This window comes from Triticum dicoccoides, chromosome 1B (assembly GCF_002162155.2).
Source record: "Triticum dicoccoides isolate Atlit2015 ecotype Zavitan chromosome 1B, WEW_v2.0, whole genome shotgun sequence".
Taxonomy (NCBI): domain Eukaryota; kingdom Viridiplantae; phylum Streptophyta; class Magnoliopsida; order Poales; family Poaceae; genus Triticum; species Triticum dicoccoides.
In genome coordinates this window covers 708,835,650-708,843,709 of record NC_041381.1, presented here as the reverse complement: position 1 = coordinate 708,843,709, position 8,060 = coordinate 708,835,650, and positions in this window count along the sequence as shown.

Below are 8,060 nucleotides of genomic sequence, written 5' to 3'. Positions count from 1 at the left end.
AGACAGAGGAGATATTTTTCCACTCCTTGCCGCCGGCCACCAGCTCTCCGTCCGGCCCAAGCTCACAGCCTGGCCTGTGTGGAGGCAGGGGAGGAGGAGGTGGTGGAGGCAGAGGTGCAGGAGAAGAGGCGGCCGAGAGGAAGGTGGGATGAGGGAGACAGAGGAGATATTTTTACTGTAGAGAGAGGGTTGGCCAATCGTGGGTTGAACTATTATGGCGAATGAAAGGAGACTTGGCTGGTGCCGCTAGTTGGGCGCAGTGGCTTATTCTTTATATGTCAATGCGCTGTTGACGTCCCTCCTAGACTGGTCGGCAGCACCGCAGCTGTAGCTGAGCTCACGTCCACTCACAGACCACCAGGCCAAACCCCACACAGGCCACCAGGCAATGTGCCTTGCCCATTACCACCAAAGTTTCAAATCGCGGCTGGCTTGGCCAGCCGCTATAGCCCGCAATAGCGGCCGCTAAGCACTTTCGTGGGAACAGTGCATGTGCTTGTCATTCTGAAGTCTCAAGTAGTACATGTGCATATTTGTCTCAGAAAACAGAGGATTTTCACTAAAAACAGGGGATTTTCAGTAGAGAACATGTATAAATTCAGAAAACAAGTGTTCACAAATCGGCTGCAGTCTAGGTCTACTAGCTGTTCTGCTACTAAACCAAATGGCAAACGAGTGAATGAAGGACACAGCGGACTGGAGGACTCATAGACGTCGTTTTGCAGAGGTCCTTCATCGCCGGTCGCAGCCTTCCTGACCGTGGTGTGAAGCTATGGGGCGGAACGTGGTCGCAGCCCACTATTGCAGAAACTGCCCGGAGTCTTGGGCGTCGCCTTGCCGTCACTGCTTCCGGTCAAGCAACGGCCGGCCTGCCGAGCGCACCTGTGAGTAACCGCGCAGCCGCCACAATGTTTTCGGTGGAGGGAAGGAAAGGAACGGGAAGAGAGGGAGACGATGTTAGGTTTCTGGAAGAGCTCCTCTGGCTTATCGGGGCAAAATTTGGGCCGAGCCCTTTTTGGGCCTCTCTTTCGGCCTGTCCCAGCTAAATTGCAGCGACAGCGAAGGGATTTAGCGCCGTTTCGCGCAGCGATCGCGTGATTACCGCAGATCGCGTTTTTTCAACGATGGCATCGCGGGGAGGCTCCCAGCCAGCGATTGCGCCGCGATCGCTCGAGTTTCGCCCGCGATTTAAAACTTTGATTACCACCCGCGGATTGGCCTGTCTCCTGGTCCGGCTCCTCTTCTGATGCATCACATGGGCCTACCTCTTTTGCTTTGCATGCTGAGACGTTGCTGCTGCTGCATGTGGTCGTACGTACTTTGGCGCTTCCGTAAGCCAGCTCCATGCATGAACTGGATGATACGCCTCGCTCGCCTGATGCAGCGCGCGTAGTGTCCGGAGCGTCTCAGCTCGCGCCGTACATGCCTTTGTACGCGTCTCCCGATGCGTGTCCTGGCGTGCCCCGTCTCGCGCCTTGGATTTCCGGTGCACCGCCCGCCCTGCTCGTCACACCTGGTATGAATGTAACTCGCAGTACATCTGGCTCTTCTGGCACGACCACATCTGTGTGCCTTGTGTCATGGTCTTTAGGCGCCACGTTTTCGCCTACTTCTAGCATGATCACACCATCACGCCTTGTGTCGTGGACTTCTGGCCCCACTTTTTCGCCTATTCTTAGAATTTCTGAACTGCTCTTTCGACCACAGCTGGCCTTTCTCGGAGGCACCGCACAAAGACTGCTTCTCCATGGCCGTGCACATGTAGCTATCGCCGCATCCGCTCCAGCAAAGTTGGCACTTACGTCCATAGCACTGACATAAGTTTCGGAATCACTCCCCGCATCTGTAGCTTCGACACAGGTTTTTTTTTTGAGAATCACCGGGGGGAGCTCGCCCACCTGAATATATTACTCAAAGGACTGCCGAGGCAGTAAGTACAGCATTACATAGGCACGGTGCACCGTGCAGAAAGGTAGGAACGCCACGAGAAGACGTCCTCCTTGTCCTGTGGTAGCACAAGACGATGAGACCAAAGATCCAGAGCGGAAATAAGGTTTCTAAGGGTTATTACAGAACTTTGACCAATCGTCCTAAATACCATGTCATTGCGAGCAGACCAGATCATCCATAGCAGGGCCAAGAGGACTGAAGGCCATGTGGAGGTGGGGAGGTGAGGAGGGGTAGCGACATCCCAGAGGTCTGTGATATCGTCAGACTAGTGCAGAAGGCCAAGACGTTGCCAGATCCTATTGGCGAGAGGGCATGAGATGAACAGGTGGCTGGAGTCTTCTGGAAGCCTCGCACACCGAGGGCATATATCTGAGGAGATTATATGTTTGTGTGCAAGGTTGCACCTGGTGTTGAGGCGGTCTTTGAAGAGCAGCCAAGCGAAGACTTTGAGCTTCCGAGGAATCTTTGCGGACCAGATGAGCGGAGCATGATGATCGTGATCTGGCTGCTCCATGAGGGCGGCGTATGCATGTTTGGTGGAGAAGGCAATGCCATGTCGAAGGAACCGTTGGTCTTCCCCAGGCGAAGGCATGAAGTCCTGCAAAACAGCCACAAGCGGGACAAGTTCTTGTTCTGCCATAAGAGAGAGACGGTTACGGAGGTTAGCTTGAATACCGAAATGCAGAATGTTAGCCACTTTAACCAGCTTTAGAGTGGAGTGGGAGAATAAGTGGGGGAAGGTAGTGGCCAAGGGTTGTGGAGTCAACCAAGTATCTAGCCAAAAGTAGGTGTGTGAACCGCTATTTGTTAACACAAAGGTTATATTTTGTAGAGAGGTGAGTTGCTGTGAAATTGTGCGGCAAAGGAAAGAGGTTTGCGGGGGTGGGGAGACTAGAGCATTAGGGTGTTGGAGATCTAACCATTCTAGCCAAGGGGTTTGTGTAGTGGAGAGGGCTTTGGCAGTGAATTTCATGAGAAGGCAGTTGTTTTGCACATGTAGGTTTTTGAGCCCTAAACCACCGTATTTTTTTGGTAAGCAAACATTTTTCCATGCAATAAGACATTGAGCACCTGAGCAAGCGTCCTCACCTGCCCAAAAAAATGCTCTCCTCAGCGAGTCCAGAGTTTTGATTGTTTTCTTTGGGATGCGGAACACAGACATGAAATAAACAAGGATTGAATCCAGGACAGAAGAGATGAGGATGAGCCGATCACCTTTGTCAAGAAGCTTGGCACGCCAGCCAGAAAGTGGTTTCCTAGCTTGTTCTAGCAGAGGATTGAAGATATTAGTGAGATATCTGGTGGGGGCGAGGGGGAGTCCTAGATAAGTTTGCGGAAAGGAAGCGCAAGAGCATCCCATGGCCAGGGCGATGTTAGTAGATGTGGTTTCGTCGGTGTGTAAGGTGGCTAGGGTAGCAAAGTTGATGGTGACACCGGTGGCATGTGCAAAGGTGTTTATGATGTTTTTGAGGGTTGAGGCGGCTGCAGAGGAGGCGGCTGCAACGATGAGCGTGTCATCGGCGTATTGGAGGACAGTGGGAGGCAGGTGGGAGAAGATAGGATGGTGGAGTGCAGGGTCTGAGTTTTGGAGGATGAGCTGTTGAAGGAGATCGGCGACGATAAGAAAGAGGTAGGGAGAGACTGGGTCGCCCTGCCTCAAACCATTTTTGCATTGGATCCATTTGCCCTGAACCCCGTTCAGGAGAATGGCCGTTTGCCGGTGAGGAGGATGTTTTGGATCCACCGGTGGAAGGCGGACGAGAAACCCCGTACTGCTAGAATTTTTTTGTAGAGCAGGACATGCGACAGAGTCGAAAGCTTTTCGAAAGTCCAACTTGAATACCATGGTAGGTTTTTTGCGAGAGTGGCAAGAGCTAACAAGATCGGTTGTGAAGACAAAGTTTTCAGCGATGTTTCTACCAGAAATGAAGCCGGTTTGATTGCCATGAACTAGCATAGGAATGAATGGTTTAAGACAAGATGTGATAACTTTTGCAACAGCTTTGATCGGGCAATTTTGCAGCGAGATGGGCCTAAAAGCGTCAGGGGAGGTCGGCGCGTCCTTCTTAGGGAGGAGGGCAATGTGGGCACGGTTTAGACGTTCTGTGTCTACGATACCTTGGTGGAAATGTGAGAAGAAAGGTAGAACAAGGTTTTTGACTAGTGGCTAGAACGATCTATAAAAAGTAGGTCCAAAGCCATCCGGTCCCGGGCTGGCTTGGGGGTTCATAGTGAGAAACGCAAGCTTAATTTCATCTTCGGAGAAGAGTGCATCGAGGGCGTGGAGTCCAGGCACCGTGTGAGGGTATATAGATTTTAGATCAAAGGTCCAGGTTGTCAGGCCTGGGGTGCCAATTAGAGAAACAAAGAAGTCTTTGAGAATTTACGCTTTCTGGGGATGTGCAGAGTATTCGGATCCGTCATGTGTGAGGGTGAAGATTTTGTTCTTACGCAGTCGTTGAGAGGCTGATATCTGAAAGAACTGAAGGAAATATGTCCTAGAGGCAATAATAAAGTTATTATTTATTTCCTTATTCCATAATAAATGTTTATTATTCATGCTAGAATTGTATTAACCGGAAACATAATACTTGTGTGAATACATAGACAAACAGAGTGTCACTAGTATGCCTCTACTTGACTAGCTCGTTGATCAAAGATGGTTATATTTCCTAGCCATAGACATGAGTTGTCATTTGATTAATGGGATCACATCATTAGGAGAATGATGTGATTGACTTGACCCATTCCATTAGCTTAGCACACGGTCGTTTAGTATTTCTGCTATTGCTTTCTTCATGACTTATACATGTTCCTATGACTATGAGATTATGCAACTCCCGTTTACCGGAGGAACACTTTGTGTGCTACCAAACGTCACAACGTAACTGGGTGATTATAAAGGTGCTCTACAGGTGTCTCCGAAGGTACTTGTTGGGTTGGCGTATTTCGAGATTAGGATTTGTCACTCCGATTGTCGGAGAGGTATCTCTGGGCCCTCTCGGTAATGCACATCAGTTAAATCTTGCAAGCATTGCAACTAATGAGTTAGTTGTGGGATGATGTATTACGGAACGAGTAAAGAGACTTGCCGGTAATGAGATTGAACTAGGTATTGAGATACCAACGATCGAATCTCGGGCAAGTAACATACTAATGACAAAGGGAACAACGTATGTTGTTATGCGGTCTGACCGATAAAGATCTTCGTAGAATATGTGGTAGCCAATATGAGCATCCAGGTTCCGCTATTGGTTATTGACCGGAGACGTGTCTCGGTCATGTCTACATAGTTCTCGAACCCGTAGGGTCCGCACGCTTAACGTTTTGATGACAGTTATATTATGAGTTTATATGTTTTGATGTACCGAAGGTAGTTCGGAGTCCCGGATGAGATCGGGGACATGACAAGGAGTCTGGAAATGGTCGAGACGTAAAGATCGATATATTGGACGACTATATTCGGACATCGGAAAGGTTCTGAGTGATTCGGGTATTTTTCGGAGTACCGGAGAGTTACGGGAATTCGCCGGGGAGTATATGGGCCTTATTGGGCTTTAGGGGAAAGAGAGAGGAGAGGTTGGGCGCCCCCCCCCCCAAGGCCTAGTCCGAATTGGACTAGGGGGAGGGGCTGCGCCCCCTCCTTCCTTCTCTTGTCTCTTCCCTTGCCTTGACTCCTACTCCTACTACATGGAAGGGGGGAATCCTACTCCCGGTGGGAGTAGGACTCCTCCAGGGCGCGCCATAGCTAGGCCGGCCCTCCCCCCTCCTCCACTCCTTTAAATACGTGGCCAGGGGGCACCCCATAGACACAACAATTGATCTGTTTGATCTTTTAGCCGTCTGCGGTGCCCCCCTCCACCATAGTCCACCTTGATAATACTGTAGCAGTGCTTAGGCGAAGCCCCGCGTCGGTAGAACATCAACATCGTCACCATGCCGTCGTGCTGATGAAACTCTCCCTCAACACTCGGCTGGATCGGAGTTCGAGGGACGTCATCAGGCTGAACGTGTGCTGAACTCGGAGGTGCCGTGCGTTCGGTACTTGATCGGTCAGATCGTGAAGACGTACAACTACATCAACCGCGTTGTGCTAACGCTTCTGCTTTCGGTCTACGAGGGTACGTGGACACACTCTCCCCTCTTGTTGCTATGCATCACCATAATCTTGCGTGTGCGTAGGAATTTTTTTTGAAATTACTACGTTCCCCAACAGTGGTATCAGAGCCAGGTTTTATGCGTAGATGTCATATGCACGAGTAGAACACAAGTGACTTGTGGGCGATATAAGTCATACTGCTTACCAGCATGTCATACTTTGGTTCGGCGGTATTGTTGGATGAAGCGGCCCGGACCGACATTACGCGTACGCTTACGCGAGACTGGTTCTACCGACGTGCTTTGCACACAGGTGGCTGGCGGGTGTCAGTTTCTCCAACTTTAGTTGAACCGAGTGTGGCTACGCCCGGTCCTTGTGAAGGTTAAAACAGCACCAACTTGACAAACTATCATTGTGGTTTTGATGCGTAGGTAAGAACAGTTCTTGTTAAGCCCGTAGCAGCCACGTAAAACTTGCAACAACAAGGTAGAGGACGTCTAACTTGTTTTTGAAGGGCATGTTGTGATGTGATATGGTCAAGACATGATGCTAAATTGTATGAGATGATCATGTTTTGTAACCGAGTTATCGGCAACTGGCAGGAGCCATATGGTTGTCGCTTTATTGTATGCAATGCAATCGCCCTGTAATGCTTTACTTTATCACTAAGCGGTAGCGATAGTCGTAGAAGCATAAGATTGGCGAGACGACAACGATGCTACGATGGAGATCAAGGTGTCGCGCCGGTGACGATGGTGATCATGACGGTGCTTTGGAGATGGAGATCAAAAGCACTAGATGATGATGGCCATATCATATCACTTATATTGATTGCATGTGATGTTTATCTTTTATGCATCTTATCTTGCTTTGATTGACGGTAGCATTATAAGATGATCCCTCACTAAATTATCAAAGTATAAGTGTTCTCCCTGAGTATGCACCGTTGCGAAAGTTCTTCGTGCTGAGACACCACGTGATGCTCGGGTGTGATAGGCTCTACGTTCAAATACAATGGGTGCAAAACAGTTGCACACGCGTAATACTCGGGTTAAACTTGACGAGCCTAGCATATAACAGATATGGCCTCGGAACATGGAGACCGAAAGGTCGAGCGTGAATCATATAGTAGATATGATCAACATAGTGATGTTCACCATTGAAACTACTCCATCTCACGTGATGATCGGACATGGTTTAGTTGATATGGATCACGTGATCACTTAGAGGATTAGAGGGATGTCTATCTAAGTGGGAGTTCTTTAGTAATATGATTAATTGAACTTTAATTTATCATGAACTTAGTCCTGGTAGTATTAGCATATCTATGTTGTAGATCAATAGCTCGCGTTGTTGCTTCCCTATGTTTTATATGTGTTCCTAGAGAAAACTAAGTTGAAAGATGTTAGTAGCAATGATGCGGATTGGATCCGTGATCTGAGGTTTATCCTCATTGCTGCACAGAAGAATTATGTCCTTGATGCACCGCTAGGTGACAGACCTATTGCAGGAGCAAATGCAGACGTTATGAACATTTGGCTAGCTCAGTATGATGACTACTTGATAGTTTAGTGCACCATGCTTAACGGCTTAGAATCGGGACTTCAAAGACGTTTTGAACATCATGGACCATACAAGATGTTCCAGGAGTTGAAGTTAATATTTCAAGCAAATACCCGAGTTGAGAGATATGAAGTCTCCAACAAGTTCTATAGCTAAAAGATGGAGGAGAATAGCTCAAGCAGTGAGCATGTGCTCAGATTGTCTGGGTACTACAATTTCTTGAATCAAGTGGGAGTTAATCTTCCAGATAAAATAGTGATTGACAGAATTCTCTAGTCACCATCACCAAGTTAGTTGAACTTCGTGATGAACTATAATATGCAATGGATAACAGAAACGATTCCCAAGCTCTTCGTGATGCTGAAATTGACGAAGGTAGAAATCAAGAAAAACATCAAGTGTTGATGGTTAACAAGACCACTAGTTTCAAGAAAAAGGCAAAGGGAAG